The sequence below is a fragment of the Schistocerca cancellata genome, chromosome 5 (assembly GCF_023864275.1).
Source record: "Schistocerca cancellata isolate TAMUIC-IGC-003103 chromosome 5, iqSchCanc2.1, whole genome shotgun sequence".
NCBI lineage: Eukaryota > Metazoa > Arthropoda > Insecta > Orthoptera > Acrididae > Schistocerca > Schistocerca cancellata.
In genome coordinates, this window is record NC_064630.1 from 836,950,713 (window position 1) to 836,968,579 (window position 17,867).

Sequence of the window (17,867 nt, forward strand, 5' to 3'; positions counted from 1 at the left end):
GACTCCTGACAGGTAGACCTTGTATTCTCCCACCTCCTCTTCTTTCTCACCCCTTACCCGAATGTCACTAACAGCTAAAACGTCCAGCCCCATCTTACTTGCAGCCTCTGCGAGCTCTACCTTCTTCCCAGAGTAGCCCCCATTGATATTAATAGCTCCCCATCTCATTACCCTTTGTTTGCCAAGTCGTATCTTAGGAGTCCCTGGTTTGTCAGTTCTCCGTGGAATTTAATACCTACTCCGAATTTTTCTTTTGTTTCCTTTACTGCTTGCTCAATATACAGATTGAATAACATCGGGGACAGGCTACAACCCTCTCTCACTCCCTTCCCAACCACTGCTTCCCTTTTATACCCCTCGACGCTTATAACTGCCATCTGGTTTCTGTACAAATTGTAAATAGTCTTTCGCTCCCTGTGTTTTACCCCTGCCACCTTCAGAATTTGAAAGAGAGTATTCCAGTCAACATTGTCAAAAGCTTTCTCTAAGTCTACAAATGCTAGAAATGTAGATTTGCCTTTCCTTAATCTATTTTCTAAGATACGTCGTAGGGTCAGTATTGCCTCACGTGTTCCAACATTTCTGCGGAATCCAAACTGATCTTCCACGAGGTCGGCTTCTACCAGTTTTTCCATTAGTCTGTAAAAAATTCGCGTTAGTATTTTGCAGCTGTGACTTATTAAACTGATAGTTCGGTAATTTTCACATCTGTCAACACCTGCTTTCTTTGGGAATGGAATTATTATATTCTTCTTGAAGTCTGAGGGTATTTCGCCTGTCTCATACATCTTGCTCACCAGATGGTAGAGTTTTGTCAGGACAAACTCTTTTGTGGATACGTGCGTGGCGAGCACGGGGTCCCGAGCTATTGCAGCCTTCCTTCTTCGCAGGGCTGCATTTCCTTTCCCTTCCCCTCCTTGCTCCTTCCCCCTCGCCCTCTCCTCTCTCTGTGTCCTTGCTTATGTTGGCCACCGCTATCCTCCTGGTTCTGTTCGTTTTGCAATTTAGCTTTGCTGCGTAATCACCTCCTCCTTTTGGCACTCCCTGGTCCCCCTCTGGGGTTTGACCTCCATTACTAAATTTCTCTTCCATAGTGTGAGTCATTTGGGGAAGAGCACCTTACCTAGTGTCTTCGACGTGTGCCCTCCTAGTTCACTCCACCTTTTCTTTCACGTCGTTGTCCGATGCTACGGTGCATAGCCGGCCCGTGTGGTGGGGTCGCTATCTACCATTTTGGTTGAGCCTCCTGAAAACACAGGGATCGTACTTCTGATACCTGAGCTGTGACCTCCTCATGTAAGCCCGGAAATGGCAGACGGCCCTCGCTGTGGCTGGGTGGCGCCCGTGAGGAGAGCCCCTGATCGGAGTGGGTGGTATCGGGGCGGTCGCTGTGCAAATGAAACGCATATGGGTCCAGAACTCTGGCCGTTCTTCTGCTGCCGTCTCTCTGCGTGAAACTGATGCTTCTAGTGCTGCTTCTCCTGCCCCTTCGGCCTTCCCTTCCGTGCCTATCCCCTGGGAAGAGGGTGGGAAGAGGGTCAGGCCCATTGGCTAGGGGCAAAGCCTTTCTCCGCTATCTGGTTTGCACCAGGACTGATGGCGATACTTTCTCCAATACCAAACCTTTACTTTTTGTCGAACACATTGAAGACAAGTTTGGCGAAGGGGGCTCTGTGAGCAAGATGCGGTCGGGTTCGTTGCTGATCAAAACTGCTTCAGCTGCCCAGTCTGCGGCCCTTCGTGCCTGTAGCCGTCTTGGCACAATTCCTGTGTCCATAACCCCCCACCCGTCTCTAAATATGGTCCAAGGTGTGATTTTTCACAGGGACCTCATGCTTCAAATTGATGGGGAACTTAGGGACAATCTCGGACGACAGGGTGTTCACTTTGTTCGGCGTGTTCAGAAGGGTCCTAAGGGCAATCGCATTGATACTGGTGCCTTTATCCTGGCCTTTGAAGGGGATACCCTCCCTGAGAAAGTAAAGATTATGGTTTATCGATGTGATGTGAAGCCGTACATCCCACCTCCTATGAGGTGTTTTAAGTGCTTGTGTTTTGGACACACGTCTTCCAGCTGTTCGCAGGCCCCTCTCTGTGGTGACTGTGGACGTCCACTCCGTGAAGGGAGTCCCTGTGTTCCCCCTCCTGTGTGTGTTAATTGTCACGGAAATCATTCTCCACGTTCACCAGATTGCCCAGTACATAAGAAGGAAAAGAAGATACAGAAGTCCCTTGATCGTTTAACCTACACACAGGCTCGTAAGAAATATGCACGTCTTCATGCTGTGTCCATGACGTCCAGTTATGCTTTAGTTACATCTTCACCCCTTCTTCCCGCTTCCTTATCCCAGTCCCTAACCCCTCTCCTCCCCCCCTCCCCTGCGGCTCCGACACCTTCTCCTCTGGGCGCTGCTCCTCCTCCCCAGCCGGAGAAGTGTCCCACTCCTTCAGCGTCTGCCGATCAAGGGCGCCTCTCCCGGGATGCCCCTTCCCGGCACCTTCCAGGCCAAAGGTCTGCTGCCACGCGACGACCGCGAGAGCCGCCGTCTGTCGGCCCCCAGGTCGCCCGGTCTCTTTCTGTTCCCGATCTTGCTGCAGCTGGCTCCTTTATCCGCACAGCCCTCCTCGATCTCAAACAGAAAAAAAGAAACATGTCACAGAACAAAGAGCCTCTGGTGTCACCAGAGTTCCCACCCCGGCTTCACAACCAGATTCTGACCTGTCGTTCATGGATGTCGCCCCCTCCTTGTCGGTGACGGGTGGTGACCCGGCGGTATGACTGGCTTTAGCCTGTTCAACCCCCATTTAAATCAGCGTTCTGTTGTTATCTAACGGAATTGTAATGGATCCTGTAGTTCTACAGGAATCTCATTTTACTGATGATCACTCGCCGACCCTCTGTGGGTTCCGTGTTTTCCGTCGAAATCGGGTCGGACCCCAGCGGGCTTCTGGTGGCGTTTGTACATTGTTCCGGACAGACATTGGTAGCACATGTATTCCTCTTCAAACTACATTGGAAGCAGTCCACCTGGACTCTGAGGTCACGGTTTGCAATCTTTATTTCCCTCCTGACAGGACTCTTACACCTGCTGCCTTAACTGCCCTTCTTCAGCAACTTCCTTCTCCCTTCCTCCTTCTCGGGGATTTTTAATGCTCATCATCCCGTGTGGGGCAGTGCATTTCCATCTAGACGAGGTCTTCTCTTAGACCAGTTTATTACAGACCACGACTTGTGCCCTCTTAATGATGGCTCCCCTACTCATTTCACTGCTGGTCATGGTACCTTTTCTGCCATTGATCTTTCTCTTTCTTCTCCCTCTCTCCTCCCTTCATTACACTGGTCACCACACGACGACCTTTGTGATAGTGACCATTTCCCGTTGGTTCTCTCTCTCCCTTCCCGCTCCCTGATGGACAGGTTACCTCGTCGGTCTTTCCAACGCGCCGATTGGCCTCTATACACTGCACAGATCGTGTTTTCTCGCTCTTTGTGGGGTTGTATTGATGACGTCCTACGTGACGTGTCTGACGCGATTGTTCGCGCTGCTAGCTTTGCTGTACTGCTCTCATCTGGACCATTTCGTCGCCGGCAAGTCCAGTGGTGGAGTACGGCCATTGCCACTGCCATCCGTCATCGCCATCGAGCTTTGCAACACCTTAAGAGGCACCCATCCGTTGCCAGCCTTATTACCTTTAAACGCCTTCGCGCTAAGGCCCGTTATTTAATCAAACGGAGCAAACGGATACGTTGGGAACGATTTGTGTCTTCCCTTGGTTCTACTGTCCCTCTGTCACAGGTATGGGCTACACTTCGCTCTCTCCAAGGTTGCCATTGGCAGTCCACCCTCCCAGGGGTTCACCTCCCAGATGGCCTTTGTACGGGCCTGTTGATTCTCGCGGAACATCTTGCGACCCATTTTGCAATGGCATCAGCATCAGCTTCCTATCCGGCTGCCTTCCTTCATTGGAAACAGCGGGCTGAAGCTTCCAACTTATGTTTTACCCCTTGTCAATCAGAATATTACAACGAACCTTTCACTGAATGGGAATTTCTTTCCGCACTTTCTTCTTCTCATGATACGGCCCCTGGCCCAGACTCCATTCATAACCAGCTGCTTCAACATCTCTGTGCTCCACAACGGCAAAATCTTCTCTGGGTGTTTAACTGTATCTGGCTCCAGGGTGACTTCCCTTCTCAGTGGAGGGATAGCATCGTGGTTCCTGTCCTTAAGCCTGGTAAGAACCCTCTATTTGTTGACAGCTATCGGCCAATTAGTCTGACCAATGTTGTTTGCAAGTTACTTGAACGGATGGTAGCCTGTCGGCTCAATTGTGTTTTCGAATATCGGTATCTATTGTCCCCTTACCAGTGTGCCTTCTGAGAGGGACGGTCTCCAATCGATCATTTACTTCGCTTGGAATCCGCAGTTCGGCAGGCTTTTTCCCAGCGCCACCATTTGGTTGCAGTATTTTTTGATCTATGAAAGGCCTATGACACGGCCTGGCGCCATCACATCTTACTTACACTTCATCAGTGGGGTCTTAGGGGCCCACTCCCGATTTTAATCCACCAGTTCCTGTTTCATCGGTCATTGCTAACGATGGACTTGTGGCCTCTGTCGGTTCTTTGGTCGACCCTGCCCTGCATGTGGATGATTTCTGCATTTGGGTTAGTTCCTCCTCGATGGCATCTGCAGAACAGCGGCTGCAGGGAGCTATACGGCGTGCCTGTGCATGGACCCTCTCACATAGGTTTCAGTTCTCTCCTTTAAAATCGTGGGTGGTCCACTTATGTCGCCGGACTACGATCTACCCTGATCCAGAGCTCTATCCCTATGCACAACGATTGCCTGTGGTCCCACAGTTTCGTTTCCTGGGTCTTGTTTTCGACAACAAGCTCACTTGGCTGCTCCATATCAGACTACTGAAGCTAGGATGTTTCCGTAAACTCAATGTCCTTCGCTTCCTTGCCCACTCCTCTTGGGGTGCGGACCACTCCCTCCTCCGTTTTTATCGTGCTTCTGTCTCGCTTGGACTATGGTTGTCAAGTTTATGGTTTGGCTGCTCCTTTCACACTGCACGTGGTGGATCCAGTCCACCATCGTGGTATCCGTTTGGCCACCGGTGCCTTCCCTACTAGCCCTGTTGATAGTCTCCTGGTTGAAGCTGGGATTCCCCCCCCCCCCCCCCCCATTTCTGTTCGGCGGTCCCAGCTTCTGGTGTCTTATGCACTCGCTGTCTGTTCCTCTCCCATTCATCCTTCCTGTTCCAAGACCATGGACGTTGCCCACCTGATTCCCGCCCGGTTTACCGCTTGCGCTCCACCTTTCGTCTCTTTGCCGTGATTTTCAGCTTCCTTCCTTGTCCTGTCTTCCTCGCTCCCTCCCCTCCACCCCCCATTGGTTAGTTCCTCGGCCTCGAATTCGGATGGATCTCCGCCAAGGTCCGAAAGATTCCATCCCCCCGATGGTGTTCCGTTCCTTTTTCCGCCGAATTTTATGGGAGTTTCGGGATGCTGCTTTTTTTCTTTTTTTTTTTTTTTTTTTTTACACTGATGGCTCTAAATCTGCTGATCATGTGGGATATACCTTCACGTCCTCTGTTGGAACGGAAAACCATCTGCTGCCACCTACATGTGGGGTGTTTACTACAGAATTGATGTCAATTTCCCAGGCCCTTACCTTTATTAAACAGTCCCAATACAACCGCGTTTTGTTATGTACAGACTCAATGAGTGGCCTTCTGGCTATTGACCGGTGTTTTTCGCGCCATCCCTTGGTCTCTGCCATCCACGACCATCTCGCCGATATTCACCGTGCTGCTTGTTCCGTTGACTTCCTTTGGGTCCCTGGTCATGTGGGTATCCCGGGTAATGAGCTCGCTGATCGTTTGGCTGGGGGAGCAGTCACTTGCCCCCTCCTGCTGCGGATTTACGGCTTCACATCAAATCCCACTTCGCACAGTCACGGGCCAACTCTTGGGAGGCTACCTCCCTGTCTAATAAAGTGATTAAGTGATTAAAGTGACACCAGGCCCGTGGCGTTCTTCCTTTCGCCTCTCCCGAAAGGACTCGACCACACTGTGTCGTCTCAGCATTGGCCTTACCAGGCTGATCCATGGTTTTCTTTTGCGTGATGAGCCACTCCCACTTTGTGGTTGTGGAGCCTTCCAGTCAGTCGCCCACATTTTGATTGACTGCCCCCTTCTTTTGGCTCTGCGTGCTAAGTACAGACTCCCCAGCGCTTTACCTTTGATGTTGGCTGACGATTCCCGGATGGTCTCTCTGGTTCTCGGTTTCCTACGGGAAAGTGGTTTTTATTCTCAGTTTTGAGGTTTTTAATCTCTCTCTGGTGTTGGGGCAGGGCGGTGAGTGTTGGGGTATCTCCCACTGTAATCTGTGTTTGGAGATTCCCGACTCCCCTCCCTGGCTAAGATCCTGTTTTCTTCCCCTTTTGCACTGTTTTTATCATTTTTTTAGGATTGGTTAGTCTCCTTTTCCCATACGCACTTCTACATTCTAGCGGTTGCACCTTGCCTCTGCTGCTTCAGAGTGGGATATTTCCTGCCTCTAGCATAGCGTTGGGTTCGCTCTCTTACTGACTTACCTCATTTTGTTTTTACCATTGACAACACGACTGCCTTTTTGAATTTTTTCTGACTGGTCTGAGATGTCACACTATCGGAATGGACCGCATTTGAAACAAGGGACTGATGACGTTGCTGTTTGGTTCCTTCAACCCCAACCAACCAATCTACAACATATCTGTTTTTCCAGAGTAAAATTGCGTGTTAAACAATAACTAGAACTGGCATATGGGCAGTGCATGTACACAAACAATAACTCAGCTAGTCTTTATTTTTCTGTACAGAATTCTTTTAGGCAACAAAGAGCTGGCAGAACGTAGTGTAGCCAGTATAAGGCTGGAACAAGTGTCGGTCTCCTCCGTACAGTTATATTCTGTATTCTTTCCCGGTTGTTCCTGTTTTCCGAGAAACAAAATTCCTGACGCCACACGACATGAAACATGAGTCCTGTCTCGCATTACAACATTTGTAACCCACGCAAAAAACACGAGGCTAGAACAAAAATCTGCAGCCCACTTATATGAATTTTTCTTTTTTTAAAAGAAAAAAAAGGAAAAAGAAAAAAAGAAAGACAGAAATAGTGAACCTTTCGAATCAGTTATTAAAATGTTTCTTTACGTCTATTATCGCTCGTTTTTTCTATAAATACCGACGACCTATATAATTTTATAAATACGTGAGACGGAATTTCCTAGCGTGAAACAAACGATATGTCATTCGACTCAAAGGTGTAAAAACTTGAAGCAAAATTTGTAAGGAAATTCGCCATTAAGGGTAAGTTTGATCTGTAATTACAGAAATTATGCGTTAGTTTACAATATAGTAAAGTTAGTAAATAATTCAGCGGCTCGCACATCCCAAACATCTCGGCTTGAGATGCCGTAGTGCAGGAAAAACACTCTTCATATTCGGAAGTATTTCCCGAACTGCGTCGTGCGGGCAGTAAATGAAGAGAAATCCAGGCTGACAGCAGCAAATGATGATGTGTGAGTGTAATAGACGAAACCGTACGGTTCCGCGCCAGCAGACGACAAGTGTAACTCGCCATTAACCTGCAAATCGTGGCGGCTAAGTTTCCAATTGACTTCAAAGATGAGTGCGCCTTGGCCAGTCTGTGTTGTTTATAGGGGCCGTTAGTGCAAAGACAGAACGAAAGATACACTAATCAGGTCCTACGAAACTGCTGGCGGGGTTGCTGAAGATGGGTAAGAGAGCGCGCGAACTTGGATTACGACGTCGATAAAGGAAGAAGAACGGGGAAGCGTGCAAAAAATGGTTCAAATGGCTCTGAGCAGTATGCGACTTAACTTCTGAGGTCATCAGTGGCCTAGAACCTAGAACTAATGAAACGTAACTAACGTAAGGGCATCACACACATCCGTGCCCGAGGCAGGATTGGAACCTGCGACCGTAGCGGTCGCACGGTTCCAGACTGTAGCTCCTAGAACCGCACGGCCACTTCGCGCCGGCGGAAGCGTGCATTCGAGACGGCAGAGCACTAGGCATCTGTCCGTTTACGTCTGTTTCACGCCTGTTTGTTTTGTGTGGACCTTTAAACTGGATCGAGTTACGCAACCTGCGGTACCTTAGCAGCCGACGCGTTTGAGACATTGTTTCTGCAGCCATCGTAGTTTGCTATTCACCTGTGTTCTGGAGACTCGGAACCGGCTCGGTGTGATTTCTACACAAGCAGTGTGTTTATCCTCCAAGTTTATTGTTGTTAGTAACAATTCCGGACGTGGGTATTTTCTGCAACTGTCGGTTCGATTGTAGAGCAGCAAACGTGCGTCGGTGTGGGATGAGCCGGGCCAGCGAGCCCTCGGGCAGCAGCGCACGCACACACACACACACACACACACACAGCCGACCCAGCTACCGCGCAGCCCCTCCAGCCACACTACAAGAACGGGACGGAGATGCGCGGCCCACGACGTATTCTGCCTCTGCAGATTTCAGCCGATTCTGTCGCGCTGGAAATTTTGCGTTACATTTGCGAAAGACTTTGTGGTGTTCACGACATCTGGAAAGGAAATGAATTACGTGTTATGTACTGATATTCACAAGTGTTATAACGAAGCATAGTACAGGGCGGCGGAAACAAACGTGGCCCGGAAATTTTTTTAAAGAGTGACGTGGAATAAAGTGGTGTTAGTGAACGGGACAAGTGCCCGTCACTGACAGCGCTGGGAAGGGTGATTTCGACGCGCGTGTCGGTACCCGACAGACACACATGGGCGCACGCGCGCGTCCCGCACGCTCTGTCTCGAGTACGTCACAGTACTGTGATGTCCCAGTGAGTGAGAGGAGCGGGCGTGTCCGAGGGCGACACACACTGGTGCTCACGACGAAACGGCGGGTGTTCGCTGTCCAGTGTTATTCGTCAAAGACGTCTGCCCAACTGTTTGCGCGAGAGTCTTAAGACAATAACAATCTCCGACAAAGTCTGCGATACAAAACTTAGGGTCAAAGCGACGCTGTAGCGAACAAACGTCGTAAATGTGCGAAAAAGATTAGGAACACCAAAAATTATTGCTCGAATGAAACGAGGGTTGCAACAAAGTCCGACAAAATATCGAGGCCATTTATCCGTCTAGTGGGAATTAAGAGATGTTCGTTTCGAGGCTGGCATTTGCAACCTCACAGTTGGCTGCTGTGCGCGAGCTGCGGCGTCCAGACGAGCTCCGCCGCAGGCTTCCCACTGGCCGTACCGCCACGGCTGGTCTCGAGCCGCAAAACCTTCTTCATAACGGCGTCCATTCTGCGGTATACTATTTAGTTTGCCTGTTGATGACGCTCACTGCTGAACCGGTTTCTGTTTACGTGTGTGATCAGATTTCCACACAGAAATGTGTTGCACTTGGCCTAATGTTCGTCAGCATACATCAGCAGCGGTACACTCTGCCACATAGTCCTTGATGTTGTCTAATGCCAAAACGTCATACGTACGTTTCAGCCGCACCAAAGATATGTTTCAGAAAGACTGATAATGTTCTACAGAAATTCCTAAAAATCACTAATAAAATCTACAGGTCACGTGTTATTTACGTGCTTATTTGCAAAATATTTTTTTTTGTGACCATAAGAAACAGAAAAACAAAATGTGTGAATTCACACAATGTTCTGGCAACTTATCATCTTGTGCGAGAGCGTGCTTTGCAGTAAACAGAACACTATCTCGGGACTTTATGACAGATTTAAAGAAATTGAAATAAAACTGTAGTAATCGAGCAGGTATATGGAAACTATTCCTCATTCGATACTGAACGGATTGGGAAGAATTTTGAAATAAGTTTCAGAGATGATCCGGATAAAGAAATTTGAGCAACCTACAGAACTCATCATTTGCATTTCACCCGGGGTGAAATAGACACAATTTCAATAATAGAATTGCAAAATACACATTCCATGGAAAAAGCGAAAATTACTATATTAGAATAAATTGAAATATTGTTCCACAATACTCTCACGATTAACAAAATGAGCTACACGGCACACGTCTCGAAAGTTTCCCTAAAATTTTAGAACCCTCAAGTCCACTAAATAATGGTAATTACGTTCGTTGCAAATGAAGTCACTTTATTGACAGCTCAGAAATAGCTGAAAGAAATTTTTAAAACTAGTAAGGGGACCCTTTAAACTTGTACATTTGTGTGAAAGCATGCATTAGAGTGCCACGTGTGTACTCAGCACACAATCATTAATTGATTAACTCGGCTGTGTACGCAGAGTCCATACAGTGGTCAGTGTTCCATGTGCGGTAATTTTGTGGTTCAGCTCGTAGAGCATCCTTCCAGCAGCTGAGTGTCCTGCGGTCCAGCTGAAGGCTCGTGTCTCGTGCAGCTACCTGCGCACGCCATCAGGAGCCCTGTTTGGCGACTGACGTCACAGCGTACAGGGCGGTAGCTCTGAGAGGAAACAATGTCACGTCCCCGCCGATCGACCTACGATCTTTCTTAAAGGATTGTAAAGAAACTATTGAGTAAATCGTTTTATTCTCACACATCATAGCTTCATTCTTCAGCTTCACGTATCGTACAGGGTGTTTCAAAAATGACCGGTATATTTGAAACGGCAATAAAAACTAAACGAGCAGCGATAGAAATACACCGTTTGTTGCAATATGCTTGGGACAACAGTACATTTTCCGGCGGACAAACTTTCGAAATTACAGTAGTTACAATTTTCAACAACAGATGGCGCTGCAAGTGATGTGAAAGATATACACCCCTGGAAATGGAAAAAAGAACACATTGACACCGGTGTGTCAGACCCACCATACTTGCTCCGGACACTGCGAGAGGGCTGTACAAGCAATGATCACACGCACGGCACAGCGGACACACCAGGAACCGCGGTGTTGGCCGTCGAATGGCGCTAGCTGCGCAGCATTTGTGCACCGCCGCCGTCAGTGTCAGCCAGTTTGCCGTGGCATACGGAGCTCCATCGCAGTCTTTAACACTGGTAGCATGCCGCGACAGCGTGGACGTGAACCGTATGTGCAGTTGACGGACTTTGAGCGAGGGCGTATAGTGGGCATGCGGGAGGCCGGGTGGACGTACCGCCGAATTGCTCAACACGTGGGGCGTGAGGTCTCCACAGTACATCGATGTTGTCGCCAGTGGTCGGCGGAAGGTGCACGTGCCCGTCGACCTGGGACCGGACCGCAGCGACACACGGATGCACGTCAAGACCGTAGGATCCTACGCAGTGCCGTAGGGGACCGCACCGCCACTTCCCAGCAAATTAGGGACACTGTTGCTCCTGGGGTATCGGCGAGGACCATTCGCAACCGTCTCCATGAAGCTGGGCTACGGTCCCGCACACCGTTAGGCCGTCTTCCGCTCACGCCCCAACATCGTGCAGCCCGCCTCCAGTGGTGTCGCGACAGGCGTGAATGGAGGGACGAATGGAGACGTGTCGTCTTCAGCGATGAGAGTCGCTTCTGCCTTGGTGCCAATGATGGTCGTATGCGTGTTTGGCGCCGTGCAGGTGAGCGCCACAATCAGGACTGCATACGACCGAGGCACACAGGGCCAACACCCGGCATCATGGTGTGGGGAGCGATCTCCTACACTGGCCGTACACCACTGGTGATCGTCGAGGGGACACTGAATAGTGCACGGTACATCCAAACCGTCATCGAACCCATCGTTCTACCATTCCTAGACCGGCAAGGGAACTTGCTGTTCCAACAGGACAATGCACGTCCGCATGTATCCCGTGCCACCCAACGTGCTCTAGAAGGTGTAAGTCAACTACCCTGGCCAGCAAGATCCCCCATTGAGCATGTTTGGGACTGGATGAAGCGTCGTCTCACGCGGTCTGCACGTCCAGCACGAACGCTGGTCCAACTGAGGCGCCAGGTGGAAATGGCATGGCAAGCCGTTCCACAGGACTACATCCAGCATCTCTACGATCGTCTCCATGGGAGAATAGCAGCCTGCATTGCTGCGAAAGGTGGATATACACTGTACTAGTGCCGACATTGTGCATGCTCTGTTGCCTGTGTCTATGTGCCTGTGGTTCTGTCAGTGTGATCATGTGATGTATCTGACCCCAGGAATGTGTCAATAAGGTTTCCCCTTCCTGGGACAATGAATTCACGGTGTTCTTATTTCAATTTCCAGGAGTGTATAAACGTCATCGACATCTGGTGAACGACAATTGCTGTGGGTTTGGAACAATGTATGTGAGCAAACTTCACTTTATTTTTGTACCGAGAATGGGCATTGTGGGGTCCTGCCCACTCGTCTCATAAAGGGTGCCTAAAGGATGCCGTTTTCTCGGGTAGCTATACAACAATTCAAGCAAATCACGTTAATGGTTTTTGTTACAATAATTGATTTCATAATACTTAACTTTGTCTTTGCAACGAGATGTCGCGAGCGATGGCGACATGCAAATAATCAGTGTCAATCGCTATATACGATGATTGACTGAAAAGTAATGCCTCCACCTTCGTAGTTCAACAGTTGGCAGCATTGGTATGCGGCAGGTACTGGCTTGTTTCATAGCGTCTTCTCTTCACCTCCAGTTGGCAGGAAGCCTTAGTATTGAACGGTTGTGTTGTTACAGGGTAAAGTATGGAACACTGCGCAGACGGCCGGTCAAAGCAATTTAAGCAACGTGCAGTCATTGAATTCTTGACAGCAGAAGGTGTCACCCCAAAGGAAATTCATCAGAGAATGAAAGCAATTTATGGTGATTGTGTTGATGTGAGTACTGTGTGTCTTCGGACGAGTAAATTTAAAGATTTTGAGGCGGGAACATCAGAGCTGCGTGACAAAGAGTTGGACGTCCTGTGACAGCAACCACCGAGTTTCAAGCAAAATGTTGACAGATTGATTCACGACGATCGTCGTATCACTCGTAGAGAAATTGCTTGCACAATCGGCACTTCACAAGAACTTGTGGGTCACATTATTGCTTTGCTTGGCTATCTGGAGACCTGTGCACGATGGATACCCCGCATGCTGACTCCTGGAATGACAGCGCACGGACTTGAAATTTGCCAGGAACTGCTATCGCGTTACGAGAATCACGGTGACGCCTTTCTCCATTCAGTTGTGGCAGGAGACGAAACGTGGGTACACCATTATGACCCGGAGACGAAACGGCAGTCTATGTAATATCGACACACAAACTCGCTCCAGAAAAAGAAATTCAGGACGGAGCCCTCAGCTGGAAGAATCGTGGCCACAGTGTTCTGGGTCGCAGATGGTGTTATCTATGTTGATTTATCGTGGAACAACAATAAATTCAGAGCGTTATATCACAACGCTGCGAACTCTGAAACGCCGGCCTCGAGGGTCCGAAAGGAAAAGGGAAATGTTTCCCTGCAGCATGACAGTGCCAAACCACACACTTCACGTTCCACCACAGCAAAACTTTTGAGGCCGAATCTCACCACCGCACGGCATCCTCCATACAGTGCTTCTGATGGAGGCGTTGAGGGAAGTGTGAGGCTGCCGTGGTTGCGGAAACAGAGTGTCGGCTTCTTCCGTGACGGCTTCAGAAGACTTGTTCATCGTTGGCAGAAATGTATCCAACTAGCTGGTGATTATGTGGAAAAGTGAATATTGGTAATTAAAGATAACATTCTAAGGATTATTTCTGCGTTTGATTTACTAAAATATTCCCATCCAAACCCAATTAACGAATGTCGACGCAAGTAATGGATATGGAGGACAAGTGAGTGCTGCTGCTTCTTCTACTGGCCAGAGGCCGGCGCTGTCGTGGTCAGCGGGCCGGGCCGCCTCCCGTCCTCATCTTGGTGCCGGCGCTTCCTCTACGCCAGAACAGGCATTCTCATAAACCACTGACATGTCTTTACACTGGTTGCTGTTTTATGCTTCTGTCGCAATTTCAGCTGCATTAGAATGTTAATGATATGAATATTTATAAACTCAGCTGCATTTAGTGAAAGAAACCGATTAATCTGGCATCAACGAGTCTTACATATTACTCAAAACTCGTTACTGACAAGGTTTCTCTGAAGAAAGATTAAGGCGTTGATAAATCTTGCGAAAATAAATTATTACTTGTATTGAAATGTCGGCGAAATCCTATACCCCAGTGGACTGAAACCGGGCAACGTATTTTATTTCTGTATCTCAATGACCTCATAAATATGAAAACAATTAAAAGCACGTATCCTATCTCTATCCGGAAGGAGAGATTGTACTTTTTCACCTCCAACATCTTTAAGTGTGTCAAACGAATTGGTCATCTGTTTACACCTTAATAGGTAGTTGACTGGATTTTGCAAATTTAAATGTTTTCCTGTTTCTCTGATCATTGAGATGCAGAAATGAATTTCTTTGGGCAATATCAGTCTACATCATTCATTATTAAAAACACACTGGAGTATAGGATTCCATTACACTATCGACGAAAGTATCGAGTTATTTCTCGCCAGACTTCTTACTCCCTTCAATCTTCTTCGGAGAGAAGTTATGAGAACGAGTTTTGAAGAACTTGTTGCCACACTGAAGTCTGCTTCTTTTGCCAAATAAAAAAAAATATATAGAAAAAGAGAGGGAGAGAGACAGAGAGAAAAAAAACAGCAGACTTTGTAAATATTCATGTAACTAACATTCTCATGCAGTTGAAATTGCGACAGTATCATAAACCAGCAACTGATGTAAAGACATGTCAGTGGTTTATGAAAATTGCCACTCTCAGTATAAAAATGAAGTGAAATTTCCTCACTTATTTTGTTCCAAACCCATAGTAATTCTCGTTTCACCAATTATCGATGCTACTTACATATGACATTTCATTGAAAAAAATCTAGTCATTTCATTATCACAATAGATATGAAAGTTTCGCATATTAAGGACGTGGCGAAATACTCTGCTCTTTGAGTTCTATCATTGGCCAAAATGTTCGCCCGTGGTAGCTGAGTGGTCAGCGCGACGGAATGTCTTACATAACGGCCAGGGTTCGATTCCCGGCTGGGTTCGAGATTTTCTTTTCTCAGAGACTGGGTGTTGTGTTGTCCTTATCATCGACATTTCATCCCCATCGACACCCAAGTCGCAGAAGTGGCGTCAACTCGAAAGACTTGCACCAGGCGAACGGTCTACCCGACGGGAGGCCTTAGTCACGCGGCATTCTTATTTATTTGCCAAAATCTTGTTTCATTGTCTGTAACGACTTACGTGATACGAGGAATTTTGTGAAAATGTCATTCTGGTTGTTTCGCTGGCGCTCAAGCTCGGGACGAAGAAGTTTCTACACGATCCATTTTCTCGAGATTGGTAATAGGTAGCAATAACCTTCACAGTTTAAAGAAAAAATCTATACGTTAGCTACATTTCATACGCGGCAAAATACGACCTAATATGCACGAAATACAAACTCATAGCAACGTCTACTATTCACTGCAAACTTTCCGAAATTCTTGCAGTATTTTAAATAACACTAAAATATAAGAATAAATATGACCATAAACGAAATAATAGACAATTCAGCACAAAACTGACAAATAGAGCTATAAGATGTGCGAGTACCAAACATTATGGCCGAATAGTTTGAGGAAGACGCTGGCTGTGTGGGGTGGCGCGCTGTGCCGTGTGACGCAGCTGTCCGCCCCCCACCTCCGCGGTCGCGCGCGCCGCGCCGTCTAGCAGAGTTGCAGGGAACCTTGAGGCGGGCTTAACGTAGTACACATGTGCTCGATAGGATTTAAGTTAGAACGGGCGGGTCAGTTCTCCCACCGAATACCCTCTCGTTCCGAGAACTGCTCCGTCTGCACTGTTTAACGTTTTCACGAATTGTCATCCGTAAGAATGAAGTCGGGGCACAACGCACGTCTGAAGAGACGCACGTGTGTCACCGTGAGCGTACTGCGGCGGGAGGACTGGAGGTCCGCACGTGCCACATCTGGACGACCAGGGCGATCGTGTTCCTGGCCGTGTTACGAGCTCCCGCCTCTCTTTACATGACGGTACGTAATGTCTTTCAGCTGCCTGCTCTGTTACGGTGCAGCACATCTTTCTGTGTGTTGTGTAAATTTTATCCAGCTATGCCAAATACACGACAGTGGCACATCACAAGAAACTTACAGTATGTTATGTTTCCACTAACTATTGTCAATTTCACACGGTAGCACAACGGAATCGTCGACATCAATTTAAACGGTGTAAATAACGGTAGAATCAAATAACGACCTAATTACCTTACATTACACTGAATGAACTCAAGTATGTTAGCGAAGACGTTAATTCCACATGTGGAACTCTAAAATAACAAGAATGAAATTAAATTTATAGCCCAACATAAATCAATAAAGCTGTACTCATATACTGCCCCTGTGCCCTTACACAACACACATAACGCAGAATCGAGAAAATTAAATGAACAACATTGTGTGACATCGTTCCGGCAACTCTATAGTACCAATTTTGTTGAATAATAAGTCTGCATGCACCCAGAGAAACACCAAGTCACTCCGAGTGCGCTGACACTCCAAACGCGAGCAGCTCGCGTAACATCGCAAACGAACCAGCTCTAGACACGTTTAGACCAGCTGTCAGTTTCGAGTGCTGTGCGGGCTGCGGTTCTCGACTACTCAGAACAAAACGCGTTGTGATGCTCGTACGTTCGTCCACACGCCGTATAATGGTGATTTGCAAATCTGCCCACTTCGCAATTTCAGTTATCTACTACTTGAGATGTCAGCATTTGAGGAACATCGAAAACCCACTGCACGTATGGGGCACCTGTCTCTACCACTTTTCATATTAACGGAAACATTGCAGGGGGGGACGTGGAACAAATTCTACATTTATGTCTTAGTACTGTTGTGGCAGTTCTTCACAGTATGTGGATCTGTGCCAGTATTTCATCTTGAAGAGAAATCATACAATACGTAATTTTTGCAGTTAAGACCTGATCACACGGCTGGCCGCTGCAGCCGAGCGGTTCTAGGCTCTTAAGTCCGGAACCACGCAACCGCTACGGTCGCAGGTTCGAATCTTGCCTCGGGCATGGATGGCTGTGATGTCTTAGGTTAGTTAGGTTTAAGTAGTTCTAAGTTCTAGGGGACTGATGGCCTTAGAAGTTAAGTCCCATAGTTCTCAGAGGCATTTGAACCCCTGAACCGTGGCGAGGCTGGAATAAAAGCGGCGGCGGAAGTCCTCCGGAGGGACTGAGTCCTTCGGGCCCTGTGCCAGGTCGAGCCGAAGGCAAGGGCGGGGCACACACCACGGGCGTGTACGCAGCGGGGCCCGGAAAGGAGGTGGAACAGGGAAAACCCCGAGCCCGGAGAGAAGCTCTCGGACGTCCGACATCCAATAAGTTAAGCGATTTTGATAAAGAACAGTTTATTATTCCGCAGAGCCTGTGAACGAGTATCTGGAAACGGGGCAGCTGGTCTAATGTTCACATGCTACTGTCGTGACCATCTACGGAAAGAGGTAGGAGGGTGGTGAAAGTAGTGCTAGGCGCTAAATGGTTGGACGTCCACGACTATTTACGGAACGTGGGGTTCCGGGGCGTGTGTAGTCTGTAAAGTGGGATAGATAGATAGTGATCTGTGGCATCTCTGCCAAAATAGCACAAATTTGGTGCACTCACGAGTGTTACGGAGCTAATCGCTCACCGTACTTCGTCGAACATGCAGCTCCGCACCAGACCGTTCCTAGGCGTTCACATGTCGAACCGACGGCATCGCGAATTACGACTGCAGTGGACACGGCACGATCTAGATTCGACTGTCGATAAGTGGAAACGTGTCGGCTTTTCGGATGAATCAATTTTTGTTACACTCGGTCGAC

At 48.1% G+C, this 17,867-nt stretch overlaps 1 protein-coding gene across 6 annotated transcripts in view; it reads left to right on the top strand.

Annotated features, from left to right (window-relative positions):
• LOC126187518 (neurexin-1a) overlaps positions 1–17,867 on the top strand; it is a 2,258,738-nt gene that overhangs the window by 1,704,771 nt on the left and 536,100 nt on the right. The window lies entirely within an intron of this gene.